The sequence below is a fragment of the Pollicipes pollicipes genome, unplaced genomic scaffold, assembly GCF_011947565.3.
Source record: "Pollicipes pollicipes isolate AB1234 unplaced genomic scaffold, Ppol_2.1 Scaffold_1832;HRSCAF=2141_pilon_pilon_pilon, whole genome shotgun sequence".
Classification (NCBI taxonomy): domain Eukaryota; kingdom Metazoa; phylum Arthropoda; class Thecostraca; order Pollicipedomorpha; family Pollicipedidae; genus Pollicipes; species Pollicipes pollicipes.
Window position 1 is genome coordinate 147,309 of NW_023596004.1, and position 24,167 is coordinate 171,475.

The 24,167-nt window shown below is 60.7% G+C and overlaps 1 pseudogene; it reads right to left on the minus strand.

Annotated features, from left to right (window-relative positions):
- Positions 1–254: 254 nt before the first annotated feature.
- On the minus strand, positions 255–23,972 carry LOC119096069 (oxysterol-binding protein-related protein 8-like; annotated as a pseudogene).
- Between the last annotated feature and the right edge of the window lie 195 nt (positions 23,973–24,167).

Genomic DNA, 24,167 nt, shown 5'->3' on the forward strand with positions numbered 1-24,167 from the left:
TGGCGCCACTGGAAGATGGAAAAAAGGCGCGGACCGCTGCAGGCAGGCGGTGGTCACGAGCACGGGCCACGGGCTGCTGGCGGATGACCCGGTCACCAGGTGGCCCGTGACAGAGAGTGACGCCCCAGGGTACCCAGGTAGTGGTTAAGCTGCGCGTCTGGGAAGCCAAAGGTACATGGTCCGATTCCCGCAGTGTCCGCCCTTCCTGCCAGGGTACGACAGACGTCATACAGCCTCAGCAACTGAGTACGTCGTTAAGCCGCGACGACGACGAAAATAGACGCGTTCCGCGCGGCGACGGGGCATTTCCCCTGTAACGGAGTCAGATTGATACGCTGTATCTGAAGAACACGATTGTTTGTGCGTGTTATCGGATGTGCCCGGCAGCAGGGAGCAGCTTGTGCCGCTTTCTGTCATGTGCGTGCCATGGCGCCCAGTAATGGGTGCGGTTGACGAATGTCTTTGTACGGCTGTGCCTTCTGTTTTTATGAACGCTTTTGAATAGCGTAATTGTGTCGAGACGCTCCACATACACTTTTAAGAACGGGACCACCTTGTTCACCCGAAACTGGTCGGTTTCCAGATAATCCTGATCAGAACGCTGCCATTCTTTTCTCACCCTGTATTCGACGAGCGGGCCTCCACCAAGCGGCGGTCCCAGCCCGTCACCACAGCCGCGCGCGCGGCACCGCAGACGGAAGAGGAATGTCACTAGCACTGACCTGATAAGGGGAATGGGGACTGGCGGGCCCAAGGGGCCGGCTCGTAATAAGAGGAGAATTGGACTGGGCACATGTTGGCTGGTCTGAGCTAACCAAATCCTGACCTGGCTCGAGAGAGCTGCTCAACCTACCGAGGATATCCACGCGACACAGCGCAGAACGCGGCCGCCGCCGCCGGCTACACACCGCACAATGGCCACATACAACTCGCGCCAGCACCAGAGCTATCAAACCGGCCCCAAATCACAGCAGAATATCGAGGCTACAGGGGCCGCCGAAGACATTGCACACGTCTCACACGCCGTTAAAACCTTAACAATTCAAACATAACTGAATAAATCACTAAAGAGCAACATGAGTCGACCAATGGCTGACGGTGCTGAACAAGTCAGCTAACCGTCCCGGCCCAGCGGCAGACACCCCGCAGTGGCCGACATAGTTCGCTGCAGCGCCGCCAGATGTCTCCGGCGGCTCCGGCCGGAGGCCGCAGCCCGGCGCGTCCGCCAGCTATGGCGCACGTCCCGCCGTCCCCGGCGCGAGGACGGAGAAGTGGGCCGCTCAGTCGCGCCGCAGCCACCAGCCGATGGCCAGCTGCACGAGCAGCGCCAGCGCCAGCACCAGCCAGGGGCTGGAGCTGGCGCTGGCCGGCTGCCGACGCTGCAGTCGCTCCAGCTGGCGGCGCACGGCTGCCAGCTCGGCGTTGGTGTCGCGCTGCAGCTGCTCCAGCGGCTGCAGGGCGCGCTGCAGCCTGTCGGCCGCACCGGAGCACAGTCACCGTCACAGCCCGCGGCCGCGCGTCGAACGCAGGGCGTACGCGGTCACAGTCGCAACACGCGGCCCACGCCGCCCCGTCATCACACTGCGGGCGCACACGGTTACAGCTCCACCTAAGGAACAAGCGCCGCCGGTCTGTCCCATACCACATCGGGATGTAAATACGGCGCCGCGAAAATCGGCCCAAATCTCGCCGGCTACACGACCCAGCGTTGACCAAACTCTACGTGCTCCGAGCCCCGTCCCAGAAGCCGGTCGCCACGGCGTCAGCGCGCATTACGCGTCACACGCGCGGGCGTTACAGCGGTCCGAACCTGAGCGGGGAGACGTGCTCGCGCCTCCGAGCGCCGTCCACGGTGCTGACATCTGGCGACGAGCTCTCGGAGATGGCGGCCGGCCGGCCGGAGAGCTCCTTTCTAACGGCTGCCACCTCCGCCTGTCCGACAGACAAGCCGCTGACGGCGGGCCGGGCAGCACGGCGAGGCGATTTGATGCCACACGCCCTCCCGCCAAATTCAGACGGCCTTCTCTCACGACGGAAACAACATACAACCACTTCCTGTTGGGTCCGGCGGAGGTAACGAGGCGTGACGTAGTTCACCCCATGGAGATGACATACATCGCTCCTACGCACAGGCGATGAAACTCAGCGTCCCGCCGCCGAAACGGAGCAGAACAGCGCAGTTCACGAGCCGCGCCAGAGCCAGGGCGGGTTCGCCTGCACAAGAGCTGCAGCGCCGCCACCAGTCAGACAGTGGCGCCGAAGCGAGCCCTCGCCGTCCCCCAGCCCCATATCATCACCGTAGCCCGACGTTAAGCAAACTTCCAGTTACGGCGGATGTGACCACCGCGGCCGCTGGCGTGCCGCCTCTCATGGCGACGAGGCGGGGCAGCCGAAACACAACCGGCGAGACTCGAACCCGCGTCCCATTGATCACAAGCCCATCCACCAGCCCCCGAGACACGGCGCCGCCACCGCGGACATACCTTGCGCAGGTTGGCCTCCACGCTGAGAATGCTGGCCGTGCGCAGCATGGGCGCGCGCACGCGCGTGCGCGTCAGCACCTGGTACTCGGCCTCGTACTGGTGCTGGTCCGTGTGCGGGTCCCAGGGGCGCAGGTCGGCGTACCGGTACAGGTACTCGCCCGTCAGGCAGTCCTGCCACAGAGGCCGTACGGTCGGACCGCGAACGACGGCGGCACGGGCGGTCACGGGGGGGGGGGGGGGGGGGCAGCCCATAGGTCTCCGGAGCAGCTGATTAGCGGCGGGGCGAGCCGGCACTGCCAGAGAGACGCCAACACGGCCACTGAATCAAACGAAGGCTAGCTTGACAAGCCTCGTGAGCTTCAGCAAAGTCCCGTGGGATCTTCCGCTGAATGACAGCACAAATGTCGGCAAACGCGTATCGTGTGTACACCCGCTCCCTGCAACACATTTGTCGCAATCCTTCACATGTGTACAACCGCTCTACATCTGTGAGAGTGGCGTTGGTATTTTGGTCGAGTTCAAATTAAGCCGAACCGGCGGCCATCGATTCGTCGGACCGTTGGCGGCTCTCGTCGAGCCGCACCGAGTCGCAACCCACCGTTTGTGATTTGTTCGGCGCGGAGGACTGCAAGGTTCCCACTCGGAACCAGCCCATGCGCCGCCACCAGCCATGGTCTGACGAGAACTTGTTTTGACACGATCGCTGAGCGACCTCACCAGTACCCATGACGTCACAGGACTCAAACTCAAACAAACACAAACGCCGAGCATCGATTCGTCGGAGAGGACCACCACAGCAAGAACCGGCCTCAACAGACCACTCCGCGCAGTGTCTCCGCCGTGCAGCGACTCTCCGGCCTGACCTCACCTGGGCGAAGTTTTTCGTGACCCACTCGCTACCGGTGGCTTTGCGCTCCTTGGCGCCCGCTCTCTGCGCCTCCTCGAGCACAAACTTCTCCTGCGTGGCCGCCTCCTGCCGGCCCAGCCAGGCGCCGGGTCAGGCCACGTGGTATTGTACGCTCACGCCCAGCCTGCGGTAATGGTGCTGATCCCAGTATCAGCAGTGTGGGAGCATGCACGCATCACTTGGACAGAGTAGCGACTGCTCATCAGTGACCGCGTGCGCCTTCAGAGGCGCGCCTGCGGTTTTACGACACGCCATATCGATCTGCTCGTGAGCAGTATTACTGGGTCGTCCGTGAGGATTTTCCGGGACAGTACTGGTATTCTCCGGCTGTTGGACGGACGTCCCTGACGACCTCCCATTACACTCCACGCTAGTCACCCGATTCCCACCTGATCTATCTGAGGGTCTTCCCGGAGACCCTGGCCACGACTCTCATCTGGCCATCTCTCAGGGTCTCTCTGGAGTCCTGCCCGATCATCCCTGATGATCTCCTGGGAAACCTTAGCCCAGAGTCGCACCTAGTCATCCATGAGGATCTTCTGAGAGACTTTGGCTCAGAGTCCCATCTGATTATCCAAAAAATATCCTGGGAGAACTTGGCCCAGAATCCCATCTTATCATCTTTGAGGATCTCCTGGGAGACCTCGGCCCACAGTCCCACCTGATCATCTCTGAGGATCTCCTTGGAGACCTTGGCCCAGAGTCGCTCCGACTCCCACTCGCCCTGCGTCTCCATGGGCACTGTGAAGCGCTTCAGCCGCTGGCGGCACACGTCTGGCGTCGGGTTCCACAGGGTCTCCCGCTTCTGCCGACGGGGAGCACCACGTTCTTATATCATCACGTCACTCCACCATAACAAGGAGCCTTGTAAATCTCTTGTCGCCATTGCCGAGGCTTGTCCTGCCTTATGACCTTAAGTGCAGACACACCAAGCGTGACCCAGCGCGTTCCTGCAGTTTCGCTGGTGCACGCGTCGTTTGTGCGATGGGGTCTCAACGTTCTCTGCCAGCCTATTCGTATTTTCCTCGCACGCTGTAGGCGACAGCCTAAATTAGTGGGTAAGTACCATTTTAAGCCGATTTTTAAACAACGATAGGAAATCCACATAGCAAATTACCAGTAAAACTACATCAGACGGATGAACTCGATATGAAAAGGTGGACGGAGCGCCGGCGCCGGCCATCATTGGGGCGTCGTTACTCACGCCCGTGCGTTTGTCGGTGAAGAACACCTGACCGTCCCACTTGCCGTCGATGGTAGCCAGCGTCTCCCGGCCCAGCCGCACCTTGCCCGCCACCCGGTTACAGTCGTCTGGGCCCGACCACATCGGCTGCCGGGGCGGCACACGCCGACGTCAGCGCCCGGGCAGCTCGGCCGACCGACACGGCGCACGTGACGGATGTGTGGCTTCACGCGGGAGGGGCCCTTTCAGTGGACGCGAGAAACACTGGCAATGTACCGTCCCTGGTCCGGAACTTACTGTGTGGATTGCTAAAACAAATTTAAGGGTAGCAATGGGAAAGTAATTATAAGTAAACGTGGGAATATTAAGCCAAGTTAAGTTAAGTCAGGCTATGTCAAGTCAAGCATTCATCATGCTGCCATCGCTGGCATCACACCTCGCATGACACAGCTCCCTAGTGGCGCTGTCAAAACGACGGCAGTCGGAAGCACCAGAAGACGGGCAACAAACAGAAGTTGGCTGATTACATTTCATAGAACATAGCACCATCACATGCTACGCCCACACATAACGCAGAGCACATGATGGGCCACGCATGTCCGCGACTCAAATGTTTATGACACGCTCCCGCGTGGCCTGGACCACTCCTGCCGCTCATGCCACCCCGTTCGCGGCCACCTTTGCCCACCGCCCTTCCCTAGCCGCTCTCCTCGGGGGCGAGATCACCTTGAGCTTGAACTCGAGCTCGGTGTTGTAGCCGGTCTTCTCGCACTCGATGGTGACCTTGCCGCCCAGCTCCATGGAGAGGGTGCCGATCAGGATGCCCTTGCAGTGGGCGTACGGCATGGTGACGTGGTAGGCCTCGCCGCGCGGCAGCAGCGTCAGCGTGGCCGTGCCCTCTAAGATGGCCGACGTCGAGTTACCTGCCGGACACGGACACCAGCCGTCGCTGCGAGCCGGACCGGACGCCTGCCGCCGGCGGCGCAGTCACGGACCGACCCCGCGGCCCCGTCACTGAAGCAGACCTCCGGAGTCGTCACTGGCGGCGCACAGTCACGGACCGACTCCGCCGCGACAGTGGCAGCAGCCGGAGCTTACCCCCGTCCTCAGACCTGGTGCTGACTGGAGCGGGGGGGGGGGGGGGGAGGAAGAGGAGGCACGCGTCGGCGCCGGGGCACTGTCACTCGCTGTCCACGGCCAGGCAGCTCTCGACCTCTTGGTCACTTGTGGTCTAACGTGCGAGCTTCTCTCCCATATCGGACCCGGGTCGGGCCCGAACACAAAGGTGGACACGTGACCGGCGGGAGGAGCCAAGGTCAAACCCCGCGAGAAGACTAGAACGGGAGACTGATATTGGATTACAGCACGACTACGGGCCATGGAGGCAGCCGGGTTCGCCGGGGTAAGCGGAAGGGCGGACGAGACGGCGTATCGAAGACACGCACGAAATAGCCTTGCCACCACACATTATCACACGAAAGGTCTTCTTACCGTAGAACTTGGACTTGGCCAAGATGGTGCTGCTGATGCAGAAGCCGTCCTTCCGGTTGGACACGTAGAACGCTGATATCGGCGGGTGGTGAGAGACCTGCAAACCGAGCCGGAACGTTCAGAGCGCGCGGCGGTGAAGAGAGCGGTCCAAAAATGTGAGGACGACGGTCAACTGCAAATCCGTCGAAGCACTGTCTCATTTCGCCGGAGTGGCGGCGAAATGACACGATGCCACGACATGATTATTGACATGGCGGCCCCCACAGCCCCAGCTCAGCCAGTCGCACACGTCGACAGCCGTCAGCACGCCACCTCCGGCCGGTCCCGTCGCCGGCCCACCTGTTCGGCGATGTAGAATGTGCGTGAGCCGTTTGGATGCTGCCAGTAGCAGCGAAACGTCTCGCCCAGTATTGGGTTGTACGGCTTCTTCAGTCCCTTGGGCTTCTTGTAGAAGCCGGAGAGATACCAGCCGACGATCTCACGCATTCGCAGGAATGGGTCGTCCACGTGGATGGCCCTGCGGTCAGGTCGGGTCAGGTAAGGTCCGCTCAAGTCAGGGCAGGTCGGGCGACCGTCGGAAACCACACAAACCATAGCGGACCGTCAAATCGGACGTGTACAAAGGAACATCGGCGTCTAAAGAGTTTGGTTGTGGCCTCCAACCAGGGTCATGTTAAACAGCCATTACGACTTCGTTAATACCACACCACGTTAACACCAGACCGCGTTAGCAACACGCAACACAGCAGAGCACCCGACCCAGAGACGCAGGCTTCGAAAAGCACGTACTTCTCTGTCCCCTGGCACAGCCTCAGAGTCGTCCTGGACAGCCGGAGCACTAGGCCAAAGCTGACGAACGCGCCTGAAGCGTCCCACTGATCCCCGTCCGTCCTCACACTGGCTGTCCACCGGCTGAGGCAGCCAGAGCTGAGCTGGCGGCGCACCACACACCTGCTGAGGTAGTCTGCGTGGTAGTAGTAGTCGCTCAGCTTGTCCAGAAACGAGCGCGGCTCCAAGATGAAGGTGGGCAGCACCACCTTGCTCAGGTCCATGCCGGGCCGCAGCTGCTTCAGCAGGTACCACAGCAGGTTCTTGTTCTCATCGGCCAGCTCCTCGGTCTGGCCTCCACCGCCCAGCAGCTCCTGGTGGGAGCCGTCTGAGGTCAGTCGGCCGGCCGGCCGGCCGGCCGGCGGACAGACACGGCACGGGCGGGCCGAGCGCGCGGCACGGCAGCGCCCCCAGCCGGCTGGCAACACAGCGCGGGCTGCTCTGACGAACTCACCCCGCACCAGACGCGGCACGGGCCGAACGCGCGGCCCGGCAGCGCCCTCCGCCGGCTGGCAACACAGCACGGGCTGCCCTGACGGGCTCAGCCACCGCGGCCATCCGGCACGGCACCAGCGCCGCTCGGCGACGAACGCGAGCAGAGGCTGGCCGCGGCCGCGCCTCGCACGGCCGCCAGCCGCCAGCGCGGCTCAGGCTACCGGCAGCCACGTCAATACCAATGAGCGTCCAATATGTGGCTGCCGGGATGAACCGACGGGAGACAGCGATGGTATCCCATAAGGAGCATTGCCCTCTTTGTCTTCCGTTCGGTGGCCGACAAGGCCGACACGGCCGATACAAATAGTCGGTCGTTCGGTGATGAGAGCCGAGTACGATGCAATAAAGTAGTGAACGCCCGAAACACCTCATGGCGAAGGCATATTGGCACCGCGGCCACTGAACATGGCCAGCTGGCTTCATGTTATCTTCCACTGAAAGAGGAGCAGCAGCAGCAGCACCTGCTCTGGCACGTACCGGATCGAGCACCTCCACGTTCTCGACATAGACGGTCTCCACGGCCGAGACGGGCTCGGTCTGGTCGGCGGCGGCGTCCTCGTCGTCCAGCGGCGAGCCGTCGTCCGAGGAGTCGTCGCCGGCGGTGTGGCCGTCCTCCACCGGCGTCACCACCCGGCTGTCGTCTGCCGGAGACACGGCGTCAGACGACGGCGGCACGGTACTCAAGTCAGAAACACGGCGCCATGGTCATGTCAGTTGTCGGATGTCAGAAGCTACCGGCGACATAATACCGTATGTCGGACAAGGCGACGAAATCTGCGAGCAACACAGTTCGGTCCGTTCAGAACTCAACGTCAGCTTTCGGTGCCGCGGTGCTGTACGTCGGCAATCAGCGGCTCGTGTCACATCTCTGTCGCAGCGTCGCCTACCGCCACACATCATCTGTCAGCGACACGGCTGACTGCCTCCTTCCCGCAATGCAGTCATGTCTCGCACAAGCACGGGCGAAACCAACCAGTCGCGGTCCCACAGATTCACACCCATCAATTATCCCCAGCCACTGCCTGCCGGCTGCCGACCTACCCAAGTCACAGACACAGACCCTCCCGTCGCCTCCTCTCTCCCCGCCGGCCGCTTGACCTACCCAGACCACAGACACCCCAAGTCACAGACACAGACCCTCCCGTTGCTTCCTCTCTTCCCGCCGGCCGCGTGACCTACCCAGACCACAGACACCCCAAGTCACAGACACAGACCCTCCCGTTGCTTCCTCTCTTCCCGCCGGCCGCGTGACCTACCCAGACCACAGACACCCCAGGTCACAGACACGGACCCTCCCGTCGCTTCCCCTCTTCCCGCCGGCCGCGTGACCTACCCAGACCACAGACACCCCAGGCCACAGACACAGACCCTCCTGGCGCTCCCTCTGCCCGCCGGCCGCCTGACCTACCCAGACCACAGATAGCCCAGGCCACAGACACAGACCCTCCTGGCGCTCCCTCTGCCCGCCGGCCGCCTGACCTACCCAGGTCGCCGCCCTCTGGCTCCGACTCTGCCCAGGAGCGGCCGCCGTCGGCGTTCATGGACCGCTTCAGCAGCGACGAGCAAGCCATGCTGAGCTCGAGCGCGTCCATCCAGCACTTGCCCGAGCTCTGGGTGGCGGCGCGGAAGATGAGGTGCGCCGTCGGCAGCGGCTGCACCACCGCACCTGGCCCGGCCCCGGCAGAAGCGTCAGCGGACGGGCAGCGGCGGCCCGCTGGCTGGGCCGGCGTGGGGTCACGTGGCGAGGGGCGCTCGTCGATTGGATTGTGGGAAGCCTGTGCTTGCCACACTCATGCCACAAGTAATCTTAATATTTACGATAAAAATTCCTCCCGCACCGTCCTACACCGAACGTTTGAAAGAAAAGCCCAGTCTCCATTGTCGTGTCGCCTAGAATGATATGAGCTGCGCGGCATGCGACCCTCAGGCCTTATGGCATTGGCGACAACGAATTATTCTCGCACAGATGCCAAAAAATAGGACAAAAGGGAAGCACGCAAGCCAATTTACCAACAGAGACCATGTATACAGATTTGACATTTCGCAAACCCATCCGCTTATGTAACATGTAATAATATATCAAGGCGCAACTCATCAACTACGCTTCCCCAAGGCGCGGGGCTTATCGGCCACAGCTCATCAACTATGCAGTGGCTGGACGACGAGGGACCGCCTTGGAATCTCCATTCATAATTAACGTGGGGACGAAAACGTACGGGGGTATCACGAGTACGTCATCACGTAAATGGCCCTAATGGAAGAGCTTGAGTACTTCGGTGAAACAAACACCCCGACCGCGGCTGACTGACAGACGCCAGACGCTGTAACGATCCCGCGGCGCCCGCAAGGACCGCGCCCGGCGCGTGTCGGCCACGCCGCGCGCTCCAGCCTACTCTGCGGCGGCGGCGCGCCTCCTGGTCCGCGCGGCACGGGCTCATCCCGGCCGCGATGTGTGGTGGCGTCATGGGCCGACGACATGTCACACCCTGACCGCTTCAGAACAAGCTCGCCTCGCCGCTGTTGCAGGCGGCAGCACCAAAGCACGCCGACGGTGGTGTCTGCTGTTTCAGTCCCCGTCCTGTTCCCATCTCACGCTCCGTTCGCAGCCGCAGGCGGCGCGTCCGCTTGGGACGGCGCCGCCGTCGCAATGAACGCGTTTCCATTATTACCAACCACTTCCTGACCCTCCGCTGGATCAAAGCTGTTTCCCGTCCGCTTATCCTTGCTCACCGGCCGACTAAAGCGATAGCGATAATTGCCCGACCATGACCGCCATGACCCCGTCGAACCATGTCCGACCATGACCCCGTCGAACACGTCTAATGGGAGTCATACACCTGCACTCCGCCTCGCGGCAATCAGCCGAGATTTCCATGGAAAACATCAGTAGTCGCACAAATCAACCCACACTCTTTGCTCCCGAAGCCGCACACATCCAACGACCCCCTAAAGCCACATATCATCGACTCTACCTCCATTACCTAGACCTGGTTTCGACGACTGATACCAAACAAAACCCATAACGTCACTGAGAGGACATTGGTTTAAGTCCGGGAGGGAACCTATGTGTATATGCCACTAGTCTTTTTCCTTCCCGTCCTCACCAATCCTATTTTGCAAAACTCGCTACTATGTTCGAGTCTTAACGACCGTGACACGCGAAAGATTCGTTACCGGATTATATCGCAGGGTCAGATCTGAGACTTCGAGCCCATTTTCTAAGCAATGACAGGGCCGAGAACCGCTATTTACATTGGTCGGGCCCTTAAGTCGATTTGACTCCTGCGTCAGTCGGGGGACCACAGTGTAAGCAACAGCGGGAGCAACAGCGAGCCTTGACAGTGGGGTCGAGCAAACAGCGAAAGCAACACGAAAATATGAATTATACTTTTACTTGTCTAGTTTTATCATCAAATTCCTGCAACGGTTTTGCGATATCTTGAATGGTAATCCGATAATACTACAAATCTACGAATTGCACAGATGAAACATACTCACGGAATACCTTCCATGCGTTCTAATTGACACTCTAAAGCGTTCAAATGTATCTCATTCGGGAAACGTTATTGTTTTCGTCCGCCCGTTGGCCACAGCCTGGTGTTATACACGGGACCGATACGGCACGGCCCACGGAGACTGCAACGTCGGGTGGGGGTTTTTACTGTAAGACTTGCGAGCACGCGCGGCCAAAACCGAGAGATGTAATTCTTCCCTACTTGGTGCTGGACAAGGCTAAGCATTTTTAGGCGTGCTACACCTGAGTGCTATCGGGTTAGAAAGAGTCCACTGAGCGATTTCAAATGAATGACACCGGTGTGTTTCCTTCAGTTAATCGAATTAAAAAACAGGTGACGCCTGACTTTTAAGAAGGGAAGGCTCCCCTCGAAATTCAGTGGGCCATATCCGATGACTTCCTTTTTGGGTGGGGGCCTTACCCCAGGGGGAGGGCTTGGTAAACCCTGTGTCTCATCCCACAATTACCAAGACTCTGGCTGCGTTCCTGCCTCGGTACGCTCATTGAGCACCGATTTTTTCTAAGTATCACCGCATGGTAACTGGAAAGCCAGCTCAACTAACAACTAACTGTTACAATCAACGTGCATTCTGCATGGCATTGATATGACGGATGTTTGGTTTTTCACACGCTCGAAGTGAAGCGGGTGAGAGTCGCTTTTCCCTCAGAGGAACAACAGCTTGGGGCTGTGTCCCCCAGACGTATAACTGGCCTGCATTTCGTGCTTGTTGAAAAGAGCGGGGAAAGTGGATTTTCAACAGGATGACATCTGCATAGACGTATTTGCGGAAAGGTTGAAAACCATGTTCTTAACGTATACGAGGAATGAACATCAATGGTAGTTCACACGAATTCGTTAACAATGATATTCACTAAAACGCAAATGTTTCATCGATACAATTTTGGAGCATTGTGAACCTACGTATGGATGGGTTATGATAGCCACACACATTGTGAACACTGGACAGATTCTTGTGAACGGATAAATAAATGAAAGCAATCCTAAGCGCATCATGGTAAATCATACACCAATTTAATTTGTCAGCATGCGAGAGAGCTGCAACTGCATCCCTTTACATTCACAAAACAGGTACCTTTATGAAAAGCGGATGCAATCTACGAGGCTTCCAGACATGATTGCTGTGGCTCCGCACATTACCTTTAAAATATAAGGAAGCATTATATATATATATATATATATATATATATATATATATATATATATATATATATATATGCGTATATAAACTAATACCAGAAGATTAGGCACGAAATCCGAGAAGTTTTGGTCCTGTTCCCTTATGACGACTTCCCCGAATCTAACCCCCCTCAATCATTTTCAGAAATCGACACCCATGGCCATGGTTTATCCAATCGTAACTTAGCCTTTAATCCTTTATTCACACACCAACTGAATGACTTAACTTGAGTCTGAACTGCCGAACCTGATGCGTATGACCTCAGTCGGCGGCTTTGATCGGCTGGTATCCTGGATTACGCATGGAGGGGTGCTTGCCGTACAGCACCGCCGCCCCCCCGCCCCCCCGCCGCCCACAGTTACCGATGCTCTCGCCGTCCGGGCCTTTGGTGGACCAGATACTCTGCTCCAGCGGGTGGTACAGCTTGAAGCAGAAGCCATCCTTCTTGCTGGGCCGCTCGATCAGGTGACAGCTGGCAAGTAGGATCGTGCCTACCCAGTGGCTGTTCTGTGGGCGTGTCGGGCTCATCAGCGGCGGGACACGGCAGGACAGCACCGCCACTGCTGCGGGCCGATACATGGCACACACGGCACACGCGGACCGACATACATCACACACGGGCCGACACACGGCACACGCGGGCCGACACACGTCGCCCACGGGCCGACACAAGTCACGATCACGACCGGATCCCGTCGAGCCGGTGGGTGATGACGTCCGGATGACGCGCGATAAAGCGACCCCGTCAGCAGGAGTGTGTTGACCGAGTGGGCGCGTCGAGGGTCAGCGCACGTCATCATCACGTCATCGGCAGCAGCAAAATCGCTACCAATGACAGTCCTTTGAAGGCTATCGAGATATTACGCCTGGTTATTACTCGTGATCATTAACACAGATCGCCGCATCGAGTACTGATAATGTAACCGCTCTTTGCCTGATGATATCGTTTAGTTCAGGCGCTGTTTTTTTAAGTCAGGACCACACGCCATCTCTCAACATTTGACTCGTAACAACGACGCATGCTCCACCGGAAACAGGAGGCCCTGCTAGAACACAAGCATGCTGAAGCCTATTCAGAACAAATGTAATTTGCAAGTACCCAAAACCGTCATCGAAGTGGCGTCACTGATTCACAGCTGGATACGAACACGGCGACACACCGCCCCAACCGCAAGTTAAGCACGAACGTCTGCGTCAGCCGCCCAGACTTGGCTCCCTCTGGTGCCTGTTCTCCAGCGCAGCACCGTGCGCGACGCGTGGAATCGTCACGGCTAATGCGATCTTTTCACCGAAAACGCCGCGGACTGCGCGCGGTCGTCCGGCGTTTGCATGGAGCACTGGTGACTACCGCCTCCCGTGCGGGGCGCTCGAAGCGACCCGAGCCGTCCCGTGTCGGATCAGAGGCCGTACCCGGTATCTCTACTGTCCAGTCGCTGGTTCCGTTCGTCGTCTGATCATCACAAACGCTAGGAAATTGTCTCTACAGCGACTCGCAGAAATGTTTTTGCGCTCAATACAGTGCATGACAACCTAAACAATATTCCTAACGAGGCCTCGCAGCTTTCTGGCGACGGGACGAGCCAGAGCTGGATACTCAAAGAAGCCAACATTTGCCGCGGACACTCAGAGCTGGACGTAAGAGGAAAGCCGCATAACGTGCACAGTAGTCTCTGTGCACGCTGTTCTCAGAGCGAGCAGTGTCTCCGCGTCTACGACGTCCACCACCTGCGTGGCAGCAGCGGCTTTCTGTCGACAATGCATCCGTGTCTGCCGCGACCAGCAGAAGCTGCGCGAACAAGACCATTTCAGGAGTAATTTCTCCGTTTTTGCCGGAGTCAGCCGCGTCTGAATGTTGGCACATTCGCCATCTCAGCACGGCATTGGTCGCGACGCGTTCCCATATTGCCACTCGCCAGCGCCACATTGTTCCGCCGACGTCAGCGCTGTGTCCGTTCCAGCAGCGTCGGCAGCCTCTCGAGCGTGTCGCGGCGGCCGCTCGCGCCGTCGGACCGGGCCGGCCGGCGGGCCCTGGGGATCGATGTGACTGTCCCAGACGCGGCGGCGGCCGGGCGCCGCAAGCTCCGCCGCAGTCGGGCCCCAGCAGTCACCGGGGGCGGGCGGGGGCGGACCGCCGCCGGCGCCGGGGTCCGGCCGTCGGCGACGTCCGGGTTCGGGGCGGGCCCACGACTGCCGGCAGTCGATTCATTAGACCCAATCTGGTGAGCAGATCGATCTGAACGGGCGGGTCGCTGAGCCCGGCGCGGGCGATTACGTTTATAATCCCGGCCGGCGGCTGCGGCGGCGGCCGGTCAGCGACGCGCCACCGGCGCTGGGTCTGAGCCGCCGCGGCCAAGCCGCCCCGCCGGTTAGCAGTGACCGTACCGTTCTCCCACCGACGGCGGCCCGACCGGCCGGCTCGCCGCAGCCGCATCGCCGCCAACAGCGGGGCCCTTGTCAATCAAGGCGGGCCGACGGAGCGCGTCCGTCCGCGTCTCGGTCTCTCCCGCGGAGGCTGGCGCACAGCCGCCCCCCCCCCCCTCCCGGCGGCAAACCCGCGGCACGCCCGCCTCCAGCCTCCCGCCGCAGGCACTCACCTTGGCCTTCTCGCTCTTGTAGAGGACGAGCAGGCCGGGCTTTAGCACGCACCAGAGCTTGGTCCAGCTCTTGAGCGTGCCCCGCACCTTGAGCCAGTCGGCCCGCACCAGCACGGCAGGGTCGCGCACTGTGTTCAGCAGCTCGTCCGCGCGCGGCGCTTCTCGTGCCGGTAGCGCCGCCGCTGGTCCTTGTACGACTCCTTCCGGGTCAGCGGCTGCGGCGCCGCCTGCGGCAGGCGACAGTCAGAGGTCACCGGTCGGTAGGGGTCGCTGCTGTAGCGCGGGCAACGGTGACGAGCAAGGCATCGCGCTCCTTAGACACAGCGGAGGGATGGGACGTGGGAGGTGTGACGGCAGCAGAGTGGACAAGGGTGTTGAAGATAGGTGTGAATATGAGTGGCGGTGAATAATACCGAAAACAATAATGCGAGCCAAGGCGTAGGCAGTAGAACAAGCAAATCATAAGCAAAAGTGTACGTAACAGCGTGGGCAGGAGCGTGAACGGGCAGGGGGAGGAGCATAAGCTAAGGCCTGGACAGGAATGTCAGCAGAAGGGTGCGCGGGAATGTGAACAATCATGTGAGGAGTGTGAATGAAGCTATGGGTAGATGCGCCTGCGCAGGCGATCAGCAGTACAATCAGTTGAACAACAGCCATCATAATCAGCAGGGCATGGTGCCACCATACTCGGCAATATCACGACTGACTCCGGCGATGGACGGCGGATGACATCAACGACCTCTGGTGACCCAAGTCTCGCGCGGACCCCACCACTCCCGCGACAATGCGCCCAACCAGTGCGCCTGTGTGTGTCTGAGTGTGTCGACGTAGGCACAACGCCGCCGCCGCCGCCGCCGCCGCCGCCGGGCCGGCCGCGAGCCTACCTAGCGAAGCGCACACACCAGCGCACACACAGCGCCGACCGCACGGCGTCCGCCTCAGCGGTGTTTCCGGTTTCAGTCACAAAGCAAGCGTGTGACCCGACGTCTCAACAGCTCGGATTGAGTAGCAAACAACATTGGTCGATATCGGGCAAATCCAATAGGGTAAGTCTTTTTGGCGACCGGTATTTCAACACCGTGCCTGATCCTCTATAATCCCAGCCAGTATAAAGTTCCCGCCACCAGGATCGGCCAAGGTCATGGGTTTTCCACAAGCCGTCTTGGCAGCCTGAATCCCCAGGCTCTTGATCCTCTGCAATTTCCGCAGAACCGAGCCGGCTACCGCTGATATCACGGTTGCGATCCTGGTTCTATCTGTGGGAGGACTAAGCTGCTAGGCCGGGTCACCAGGAGCCCGGCGCGGCCTCCGCAGCAGCTACGATCAGCACCCGGATGCGATGCGGTAAGAATACGGACCACTCCCTTCTCCACACACAACACCACGAGCACGGATCTTTTCACTCTTTAGGCCTGGTTTTTCACGAGTCGGTGCGGGTTTCCGGAACCCTACCGCCCCTTCCTCTGGAGGGAGGAGCAGTGGAGGAGGGCACCGCCCCTCCCCCAGGAGCCACCCTTGCCGGCAGCAGCGGCAGTATGCCGCCGTGGACATCATCGCCCGACAATGTCCGTCCACCAGCCACCCGCCGCCCGTCCGTCGTATGGCGGGCGTTCATAGCTAGCCCGGGAAGCTGCCTCCGGGAGACACACGCGGTTCGATCATCCCTTTGCACGGCTCGTTGCAACACATTCAAAGTCTCACACACACTGACGACCCGCCGCGTCCTGCACGTCTGTCCGCACGTGGCAGCTGGGAGCGTCCGGCGGAACGCCGCTGCGGTCAACCAGCGCCGCGCGAACCGGCACCGGACTCCCGTGGCATGTCGTGAGCGCCCGCGCTTGACCCCAGCCCGGGCGAGATCACCGACCGGCGGGCCGGGCGGCGCCGCCCCTATCAAATATCCGCCCGCCCACCCCCTCCGCGTGACGGTCACGATCAGTTCAAAGTCCAGCCCGCATTGATCGGCGGCGAAATCGCTGAAACGTCGTCGACCGAGGTTGACCGATAGCGCCCAGGTTGCAACCGTGTTGTCCGCAGCTGTCAGCAGCGGTCGCGGTTCGCAAGACCGGCTTTCGAGCAAGGCGACGCGCCACTCACAGGCCGTGCGATGATATCGCCACAGGGCAGCGGTACCAGCAACACCCTGCTGCCTTATTAACCGCGCTGCGGGACGCGGAGTGTGATGGAAAACGAAGCAAAACACAGCTTAATGGCGCGGTAAGTAAAATATTTTCAGGTGCCACACACCAGCGGTATGTGACACCACCTGAAACCACAGAACAGCTGGTACGGGCGCAAACGACATGCTACGCCCTCCCCCATCCCTCCCTCCCCCGAGTGTCAGCAGGTGAGTAAACTGGATACCGCTCGTGCTACACAAATTAAATGTCAACGCCTACAACTCACTGCACGGCTAACGTTGGGCCGGGCGCGTTTGAGCACTTCCTTACGAGCAGCCGTGACACCTTGCCAGAGTAACTATAATAACTCCGAGCCAGATTCGAACCTTACGACCGTCTCCATCTCTTTCGGCCGGCTGCACACAGTTCAGCTCCAGCCAAAACGAGAGGACCCAAGGGACAGCGCCAACCGCGACCAGGCGGAGCCTCTAGCCCCGGTGCGCCCGGGCGGACCCCAAGCTCTGCCCACTCCCAGTGACCGACGCCCGCTGTTACAGCTAGGCGCCGGTGGCAGTCCGACCGGGAGACGGCGGTATGACCGGCGGTCGGACCGGGAGACGACGGTCTGACCGGCGGCCGGACCGGGAGACAGCAGTCTGACCGGTGGTCGGGCCGGGAGACGGCGGTATGACCGGCGGCCGGACCGGGAGACGACGGTCTGACCGGCGGCCGGACCGGGAGACGGCAGTCTGACCGGCGGTCGAACCGGGAGACGACGGTCTGACCGGCGGTCGGACCGGGAGACGGCGGTCTGACCAGCGGTCGGACCGGCGGCGGAAACGACGGGTGGCTGGGGAGGCGGTGCTCGCGGAGCCGGCGGCGCAAGGCGGGGCCATCAATAGGTCACGGGCTGTTGTCGGGTCCGCTTAGAGGTCACGAGTTGCGCAGGGTGGTCGGCCCGCGGTCAAAGCCAAAGGCCACCAGTTTCCGTGGGGGCCGGCAGGGGCCCGCCCCCTGCCATGGGAGTGAGCCGCGCAGCCAAATCAATCCCGCCGCCTGGGGACGACAACCGTCGGAACGCGGCCGCCGCCTCCGCCCTGACCGCGCCATGGGCTGAACCGCAGCACGGCAGGGGCAGCAGCTCAGTCGGTAGGGATCCGAACGTCATCGCCCTGCCCGCCAGGTCACCGGCACCGCCGCCCCCGCCCGCAGCCGCTCCGCTCAACCACAGCTGAGGACTTGGGCATGTCGACAGCCGCGGTCACTGCGGCGGCCCCGCTTGACACGCGCTAACTGCGACCCGACGTCCCGGCCGAGGTCCCGACCGCTCCCGCGACGGACTGAGCCCTCGGCCCGAGGTCCCGACCGGTCCCGCGACAGACTGAGCCCCGTCCCGGCGGTCCCGGTCCTGAGACGGACTGAGGCCCGCTTAATGAAATGAGCCATACCGGCAGTACCGTTCCCGCGAGCAGCTGAGTCATCGCGTTCCCAGGGCGATGAACTGAATCACGCCTGAGTGCCCAACGGGCTTTTTCCATGCAGCCTCGTGCCCCTCCAAGAGCGCCTGCACACCTGCCAGGCAGCGGTTGAGCCAGCCGCTGAGCCTCAAAGGGCGGCCGCGGCTGAACTAGCGCCAGCGTCGCTGCGGACAACAGACCTCCCGTGGTGCAGACGTCCGTGTCCGCTGACATAGAGCCGCGGGCCGCGGCCGGGGGAGCGCGGCCGTTTTGCTGATGACGCGCCCCCCCCCCCCCCTGAGACGCATCGGTGATGACATCCCCCCCACCGCGAGACGCACCAATCGACAGAGCCGCGGCCTCGGCCGGGGAGCGGGCCGTTTTCTCTGATGACATCCTCTCCCCCCAGAGACGCACGGACCGCTCGCACGGAGCGTGCGCTGCGGCGGGCGGAACCGAACACCACGCAGGCGTGCGTGCGTGCGTGCGTGCGTGTGTGCGTGTGTGTGTGTCGGTTTGGCGGCGCCTGTTTGTGTTCAACTGGGTATCTCCAGCGGAGCCGGCCTGCGTCGGCGTCCGTCCGGAGGCCGTTCGCGAGTGTGGCCGGTCCACACTGCCCTCGCCGGAAGAAGCGGGCGGCCAGGCTGCCGCGGACTTGACAGTCCGACCGTAGGTCTGCAGACCGCGCGCCACCGGCCGGCAGCCGGCCGGCCGAGCTGGCAGCCCGACAACGGCCGACGTGCTGGACCGGCCGGCCGACAAATCGACCCCCACATGACTGCTGGTGTGCATATTTCACCATCCGGGCCGTGACGTCACGCAGCCGCCGCCGCGCTGCCGGCTGAATGACCGGATGCCGGCAGCGTCGCATCGTGTAACGACAGCGTGTCCTGCCGACGGAATGGCGAGCGCCGCCTGATGGCGGGATTACGGCGGCGGAACTGACACGGTCAATGATCACGGCAGCACTGCCAGCGGGACAGCAGGCCATGGGGTCCACCGGACAGTGATCAGCGGCAGCACTGCCAGGGGGACAGCAGGTCATGGGGCCCACCGGACAGGGATCAGCGGCAGCACTGCCAGCGGGACAGCAGGTCATGGAGCCCACCAGACAGTGATCAGCGGCAGCACCGCCAGCGGGACAGCAGGTCATGGGCCCACCGACAGCGATCAGCGGCAGCACTGCCAGCGGGACAGCAGGTCATGGGCCCATCGGACAGTGATCACGGCAGCACTGCCAGCGGGACAGCAGGTCATGGGCCCATCGGACAGTGATCAGCGGCAGCACCGCCAGCGGGACAGCAGGTCATGGGGCCCACCGGACAGTGATCAGCGGCAGCACTGCCAGCGGGACAGCAGGCCATGGGGCCCACCGGACAGTGATCAGCGGCAGCACTGCCGGCGGGACAGCAGGTCATGGAGCCAACCGGACAGGGGTATGCACCAACGGGACAGACGGTTCATTGCTTCTACAGGGGGATGCCAACACGACACGCACCGCCATCGGGACGGCGCGGCCAGTGCCAACGGGACGGAGGTTTTATCGCTGTCCCGACAGCAGGCAGATCTCACTGATGAGTCAATGGACACATCACTGAAGTGAAGAGATCAATATCTACCCATTGCCGGCAATAGCTTCTTCAGCTCTCTCCCTCAACCGTCTTTTTCCAGACAACGAAACCATCGCGAGCTGTTTTGTTCGGGTTCGCCGGTACTCGTGGGCGTTCTTTTATATCACCGTCGTGTCTGAGTGTGTAATGTGTATGCGTGACTATGTGAAGTATAGATGTGTGAAGGACTAGGCTTTAGTTTCTGTATGTATGGTATACTCATCCCTTTAAGTTGGACATTTTCAGAAATTGGCTTTTCGCCTGTGGATTGTTTGCGGTCTAAAAACAGATAAAGAAATAAGCGCTGCTAACAGGACGGCGGATTCACTGTTCACCAGGACAGAAGTTCCGCTGCAATTGCAGCGAAACGGCGGGCTCACTGCTCACGGGGCGCGGGGATGCCCGATTTTTTTCTTCGAAAACGCTTTTGAAACAGCATTTTCGACGCGCCACTTTCGCTGTACACCGACAAGACAGGGGTAGCGTCGGCACAGACAGTGCTGTTTCGTGTCATTTCTTGAAGAACCTACCCAATATTTTTTTTTTTCAAGACCCTCCGTCCCGTACGCGTTATATTCCCCCAAACCTCCATACAAACAAGTCTGCCAGCCATTGCATATTGTTGCCTTGAGTTCACCAAGCCATCACAGAGCAGACCCCACAAGCCCATTTACAGGTTCCGTCCCGAAAACTAAACACGCTAGAGTCGAGCCAAGAGCACATGAAGTATGTCACGCAGAACTGTATCAGATTTGTTCATCAGACCAGTGTCAATGAAAATCAGAAGAACACACCTTTGATGAGTTAAACCGGGTTAACGGGTAAAATAAATGATAGGGAATCTTGTTCTACTTCAAGCTACGTGTCCAACACCAATGTGGGATGCGATACTGCCTCTATACAGCCCTTGACACAATGAGTCCCAAAGCGACAGTGTCGTATCAGCAGGAATGACCTTTGGGACGTCAAATTAAGCTATACGAGATGAGCCCTGCGGGCATAATCGCCACTCTGCAAGCCCGAGGATTCAAGACCGTGCTTAGAACGATGCGGCAACAAAACAACAACACGGCGCGGCGTTGTCAAAACGCCTCAGATACTGCTTAGCGTGACATGTAGCGCGTTGAACTTCGCGGCAGGAGAGATAAAACATTCCCGTTGAGATTTGATTCAGATTTGACGCATTTGATAAAGCACTTTCTTGCATGGGCTGACCGAATCGGTATGTTACAGAGTGTCTTCAGGAAGTGTGATAATAAAAAAAAACATCAGTTCCGTCAAGTCCTTAACACACATTTTCCACGACAAAGCTACGTTGCATGACTCCACCTAACGAGATTCCCTATTTCACAATTTCACATCATTTCAATGAGAAACAGTCGTCACTCGTGACCCACAGAACACATGGTCTTCAAATATTCACAGCTGTAAAAGGCTTACATCCGGTTTGTCGAAACTTCGCGCTGTACGTTGAATGGCCCACGACGATCCCATATCCCAGTCTAAGAGGGTTCTCTAATATCCTCCAGTTCGGCAAGGTTGCGTTTCCGCAAACGCCAACAGATGATGAGCAGAATAACTCTCAAACTTTGCAGCGCCAGTGGTCCAACGAGACAACCGGGCAGTCAGCCATGACCGCGATCCCTAGTCCAAGAAGTCCTGCAAGCCAGCGCGCCACAGCGCCGGCAGGCACGGCGCGGTGCACGGCACAGACCTTGGTGAACAGCGACGAGCCCCCATAGGAGCGGCTCTTGATCTTGCAGAGACTCATGCCGGCGTCGCGGCCCGGCCCGGCTCAACGGACGATCGCACCGACGGCGCGCCGACAGCCGGCGGCCACACCTGCGGCCGCCGGCACCGGGCCACGCAGTGGCGTCGGCGGCGGCGCCCGGCACGCGCCGCCGCCGCCGCCGCCGACGGCGACGGCGAGGCGCGCGCGGCGGCTGGGCCGGCTATCGCCGCCGCACGGCGCGAGCACACAGCCGGCCATGGGACCAGCGGGCACCAACAGCGCGCCGGGCCGACAGCTGACCCCGTCAGCGGCCCGTGTGCTTGGTTGACACTACGCGGGAGGCGGGGGGGGTCTTCAGCGGCGTCGGCCGGCCGCTCGGGCGCTATCAGCAGGTTCCGCGGGGAGGGGGAAGCCTTCAGCGGCGTCGGCCGGCCGCTCGGGCGCTGTCAGCATGCTCCGCGGGGAGGCGGGGAGGCCTTCAGCGACGTCGGTCGGCCGCTCGCGCGCCATCAGCAGGCTCCACGGGGAGGGGGAAGCCTTCGGCGGCGTCGGCCGGCCGCTCGGGCGCTATCAGCAGGCTCCGCGGGGAGGCGGGGGAGGTCTTCAGCGGCGTCGGCCGGCCGCTCGGGCGCTGTCAGCACGCTCCACGGGGAGGCGGGGAGGCCTACAGCGGCGACGGCTGGCCGCACAGACGCTGTGAGCAGGCTCTGCGGTTGTGCGGCTGAGGTTTGTGTTTGAGTGAGGATGTAACCTTCGCTGCGGCAGAACGCTGGACTGAATGCTGCCCAAGTATGCAGTCAATAAACTGAATACTGCCGCGTGTGCAGCGCGCTGCAAGTTGTACACACACGAATCGCGTGCACACATAAATCGCATTCTATTCGACACACGACCTCGCGGAGGTGCTGCCTCTATCTTCACCTGCGTCTCACGGACCCCAGCACCCGGAAGAAAGACAGGAAGACAAGTTTCTTCGTCGCAAAAACACGTGCGCGATACGTAAACAAATCCCCGCATCCCCCAGAGGTGGAAAGGTGAAGGCACGATGTAAGGAGCGCCACAGGCGTCGTGACAGCTTGCTCCAAAATCGAGCGGCCGGTGGCCAACCAGAACGACCAGCGGTGCACGAGTCCAGGGACTAACACCTGACGGGCACCGACGAGCGTGGCATCGGATCAGAGGCCGCCGACCAGGGAAGGGTCGGACGTAGAACAAGGGACGACGGCGACGCCGGGGGCAGGGGGGGGGGGGGTAGCTGCGGGAAGTCGCGGGGTTTTCCAGTCATTTGTAACGAGTGACACACTCCAGGATATAGCATCCCGGCCAGAATGAGCCTCAGGAACCTCCAGGGAGTAACTGAGCAGTGGTACCGCTTGAGAAGTGAGAGCCATGAGTTCCAAAAATCCCACCAACGGCGCGCCCGTCCCCCCCCCATGTCCTCCTCCTCCTCGGCTGAGCCCTCCTTCCGGCGCTCCGAACGGGAGGTTGTCGCCCACGATGTGTTACTGGCTCCCTGGTGTCTCTGTGTGGCGGGCGGTCCGGCAGCGCCGACAACATTAGACCGACCGGCCTCCCGTCGGCCGAGCGCGTCGTTCCGGCGGCCGTTCGGACCGGGCGGCACCCCCGAGCGACGTAAAGCCCCGAACGACGCCGGTCGTGCCGAGCCCCGCCGGGAGACAGATGGCGGGGCGACGTGGCGTGCCGAGCCATTTGAGCCGCCAGCGTCAAGAAACAGTCGTTGGCGTCGAGTGTCAACATTGGCAGCGCCGTCAGCTGTTTTCAAATGGCATCCGGCTGCCCGCGACTGCACGCCATCAGTGGGTTGGCCTGCATGCGCCAGGGTGTTGCGGCTCACTTGTAGGATAACACTGGAACCCGGTCGGAAATGGCTGGAAGACCCGAGCACGGTGCGTGCCAGCGTGCCGGGACGCCGGTGTACAAGGACAAGGGCGCATACGCACCAGCGTGCCGGAGGCGCTGGTGGAGAGGTCGCCGACCTTGCCGCTGCCGCTCGAGTCGTTGGCCGCCGTGTCGTTACCTGGGGAGCAGCGAGGCCGTATTATACGGGAACAGCGCCCGGTACGAGCGGCAAAAGAACGAGCGCTCGCAGAGCTCGAGAGGCCAGCCCTTCTTCAACGACATAGCGTTGTGCATTGCAACGTTCCGTCCACTGGCTTCTGGCTGGCTGGTCTGGAAACCAGCTGGCTCCGGATGAAAGCAGCGAGGTATTAAACGTGCTCTGACGGAGGTCCCACTTATAGAAACAAATGGCCGGCTCTGCCACACCATTACCTTGGAATTGTTCTCTCGGCACAAATGCCACCAGCACTTGCAAAATGAAGGACCCACTCAGAGACATCTAAATAATTCATCTGCAGCAACGTGGGCTAGTGCCCACTTGCAAAACACGTGGACACCCTTCACAACTGAATCTAGTCAGCAGCCGTGTACGCGGCCAAGCAGCCGCGACCTGCCGCGACGGTCTTTGGGCGTGAGACATCACCGCCATCATCAGGCAGCCTACCACGCCCTAGCACTTACTGGCGGCGCGCTG